This window comes from Tigriopus californicus, chromosome 1 (genome assembly GCF_007210705.1).
Source record: "Tigriopus californicus strain San Diego chromosome 1, Tcal_SD_v2.1, whole genome shotgun sequence".
In the NCBI taxonomy this organism is placed as follows: domain Eukaryota; kingdom Metazoa; phylum Arthropoda; class Copepoda; order Harpacticoida; family Harpacticidae; genus Tigriopus; species Tigriopus californicus.
The window spans coordinates 13,733,356-13,737,371 of record NC_081440.1 but is presented as its reverse complement, the minus strand read 5'-3'; the positions used below and the strand labels follow the sequence as shown (position 1 = coordinate 13,737,371).

At 39.1% G+C, this 4,016-nt stretch overlaps 1 protein-coding gene across 2 annotated transcripts in view; it reads right to left on the bottom strand.

Annotated features, from left to right (window-relative positions):
- The window catches only part of LOC131889524 (protein halfway-like), a 16,401-nt gene extending 12,659 nt beyond the window's left edge, over positions 1-3,742 (bottom strand). Inside the window, exon 1 of one of the 2 annotated variants that reach the window (XM_059238653.1) lies at positions 3,519-3,742. The gene's annotated coding sequence lies outside the window, so the exon portion shown is untranslated. Of the gene's footprint in view, positions 1-2,688; positions 3,168-3,518 lie in introns of those variants that run through there. The other variant, XM_059238660.1, reaches the window with a different exon arrangement.
- Between the last annotated feature and the right edge of the window lie 274 nt (positions 3,743-4,016).

Sequence of the window (4,016 nt, the reverse complement as noted above, 5' to 3'; positions counted from 1 at the left end):
TACGATTGATTTGAGTAACTCTTAAAGACTAGAGCTAATGAATAACCATCAAAAATTGTTCTCCTCCAACACTTGGATTTGCAAATTGTATGTATATAACATTTATATGCTCGAAGGAATGTTTCAGGCATCGTTCTATCCCAGACATCGTTCCATCACGATGATGTGGATACAGACCGAAGTGACCCGTTTTAGCCCGTTGAAACTGCAACATGAAGGACATTTTTCCTCCAAGGGCAAATTTGTATCCAGTGGCGGTTGGGATTAAACTAAGAAATTAGTTTCGTTATTCTTGAATCGTTTAATCATTAAGACTTATATTTTTTGTAGGCATTTTTCCCAATTTTCCATTCCCAAAAGTTCCCAATTTTCATTGAATAAGTTTTTGAAAATTTCAATTTTTTAAATGATTTTAGGCATGCAAGGTTTCCGTTTGGGCTAGAATTCCATAAAGCAACAAAACTAAATTGTTCCTGATGTGCTCTGGGATTAGTAACCTGGAAAGCCATTCATATTTCCCGCCTAGCATTCCATGTCAGCTGTTGTGATCACAAGTTAATAAACTTCACTTGTTCTCCCAACTTCAAGCTTGCTAGTTCGTGACCGTGGCCTCAACCCATTAGTTCCCCATGACTTTTTGACGTAGAATGATACCAAGATCGGATTGGGAATTTCCCTGGAAACTTATGGGTTTTTTTGAACACCGTGTATTGTTACGAGAGAAGGAAGTAAAAGTGTCCTCACTCGGCGCAAAGCAAGCGCATGAAAAAAGTCAGTAAATCTACCAATAGTCCAATGACAAATCTGTCGCAACAAAAAATAATCATAATAATGATGATAATGATAATAATGATATTAAGGTAATACTTTACAAGAGGTAACTCAGGGACTGTGAGCAACTGTGACCATGTGGAAGTGTGCAGAAGGCACCAAAAGTGCGCTCGTAAGAAGTTTGATTACAGAAAGAAAGGAACATTTAATCCAATCTAACCTAACTGAACCTAACCTAACCGTGGGGGCGCCGAGGCCGCGGTGCAAGCCTGCAGCAGCTCAGTTGCAAGAAAGCAAGGAACATTTAATCCAATCTAACCTAACCTAACTTAACCTAACCTAACCTAACCTAACCTAACCTTTCGTTTGCAAGGCCCTGGGGGCGCTTAGGCCGCGGCGCAAGCCTGCGACAGCTCGTTTGCGAGGGTTCTATTCATCCAAAATTACAACCATAATACGTTATTTGTGAAAAGCAAAGTTGACATATTTCATGATCTAACTCTAATCCTTAGTTCAAAAGTCATGTCGTCATGGTTAAGGTTAAGTGATTTACACAATAAGAACTTAACAGTACTTCCGAATTGATAATGACTTTGCTGTTGTCCTCTTGGTCTAAATTACGTTTGGCATTTACAAATGATGACCTAGTTCATCTTCAAAACGGTATCAAAATCTTCAAATGTGCTTGAAAATTGCCAATTCTGTCCCACAGAGACGGCGAGAAAATAATCATGCTTCCAAACAAGTCACGTGCTCATTTAAAAACATACATTATTCAGGGAATTTCCACATCTTCGCTCATATCACCACAAATGAATCGTGACAAAAACAAAAGTAGCTTTGCAATAATGTGAAGATTTGTGATAGGAAGTTGTAAGACAAACTTTTTTACTGATTTTCCATGACCATAGTAGCAAAAAGTAGAACATTTTGAAGTAGTACTTCAGTACTTGAAAAGACAGCCTTTATTGATCTACTGTGTATGTGTGTTTCCAAGGACTCGATAAACTCATTTCAGAGTTCATCGAAACAGACAAGCGGCCATTTACGGTTGGTCAGCTGTCTTTCGGGTCGATTTGAGCTCATTCATCAAAAAAAGTCTAGATCTGGAAGGGTGATTTCGAAATCTCATGACTGGCCTTCAAATGTTTCAAGTCTACCATTTAGTACAAGAAACAATTTCTACAAGATCGACTCCTGATTCAAATTTTGATCATAAAGAGCCGGATTCTTCATCGCTTTTTTTTCAGCTGATACTGTCTTTTGACATCTTTAAGGTTCTTTAAGCTTAAGGTTCAGGGCAATCATTAAGGCAACATGGGTCTCAGAAATGTCTCAATTTCGAGCAATACTGAAGATCGCGTTCATAAAGAGATCTCTAGAACAAGATCGAGTCAATTCGCTTTTTTGCAGTCTTTCATCTCGATTCGAAAAATAAAATCATCCTCGCTCGGCTCTTTAATGTTCAAGTAATGCTCAAATATGCATATTTCGAAAGAAGTGAGGGGTAAGATGAAGTATATTCCCATGAAAGCCCATTACTAACCAACATATAGATTAGATTCTCCACTCTGACATATTTCAAGAGAAATGAACAAAAGCGACCACATATGACTGGACCGGAAAATAAAATGTCTTTTTGATCGTGTGGGATTTAGTTTGATTGAATGGAATGAGGACTTGATGAAACGATTTGCTTTTCCACTCTTTGATGCATTAACAGACTAACACTACTTTGAAGCGAAATGGCAATGCAATTAACTTCAACGTTGCTTACGTACATCTATTAACTTTCTGGCTTACTATGTCGTGAAAGTAAGAAAACACTCATTAACCCATGTAAGATTAATATTCACCGAGTCTCAGATATACGGGACTTAATTTAAAAGAGATCAAAATTAGATAGCAATACGGTACCTGGATCTAACTTGAAGGTTATAATCTAATCCCGAATTTAGCCGCCATCCAAAAATGTCGGAGTAGATGAGCGGAAATTTGAATACAGACATGTCTTTTGCAAAACATGGGCAAAGTTTTCCAGACTAAAGTTTCAGGCTAGAAATCAATGCCAAAGCATAAGAATTTCTCGTTCGCGGCCACTTCTTATCGTCACACCGACCGAGACAGCAGAGTCAATTTTATTGAACGGGATACTGGTTAAATATCCTCTTCACTAGATGGCCCATAAGCCAAGGCCATTAGTGGAGAGTGTTGTTGCTCAACGAGGGCTTTGTTCAAAATGGTGATTGGGCTGTTAGGAAGCACTTAAAGTATTCGGCCTTATTTCGCATTGGTGCGATCCCAAAAACTGAAGAAACGAGACTAATTCTTCACACGTGAAGCTGGAGAATGAACGAAGTTTAAACACAGGCTAAAAATAGCTTTTCCATTCAAACGGAATATGAGATATGGCCTACGCAGAGAGGCATGGTTTCCTGCGAAAAGCCTAGTCACGGGTTTACGACATCTATTAAAAAACACCCAGACGGATGAGTAATTGACAATAATCATCTGTGCATTCCCATGGATTGCATAGATATTGCCATATCTTTGGATGGCAAACACTTAATTCTGACATTTGTTTGGGATCCAATGATACTGGCCTAAGGTTTTCGTTGCAAGCACGTGTTATATTGTTCAGAATGAATGACAGACAAGTGCATTGAAAGTAAGTAAGAGTGCGATTCAGTTACAGATTCGTGTCAGTTATCCTACAGAAGTTACTAGACATTAAAGATAAATCCTACCGTGCAATTTCTTGATCGATGCTCGACGTTAATCCTTAAGCTATGTCCTTGACGGACAGGAGGAGTAACAATCTCTTTCCGGGCAACGATCAAGGCCTATCTTTTCACTGACTAGCGGTGTCCAAGAGACGGCCGTCCTTCAACTGAAATGCTTGCATGGAAATTTGGAAATGCTGTCCTTGTTCCGAAGACGAGACTTCTTTAAGTGACGAAGCTCGAACGGCGACTTCTCGAAAGCCCAAGAGAAAACCGACCGCGCTCTTCAAGTTCAAGGCGCACCCTTGGAGGAAATTCAACTCGCAGCAACGGTTTGTCACTTTCAGACAAGGCCAAATAGGTAATTCGTAAGGGGTGATAGTCTTGAAGAGTAATTTGAGCTGGAAAGAGAATACTGCAAATGAAGTGAGATTAGTACATTATCAATGTTTTTTATAACAGTTAACGCAACGTCAAGAGAAAGCTGAGCCAAAACTCATACAACTAGAGCTAAGATAAAAA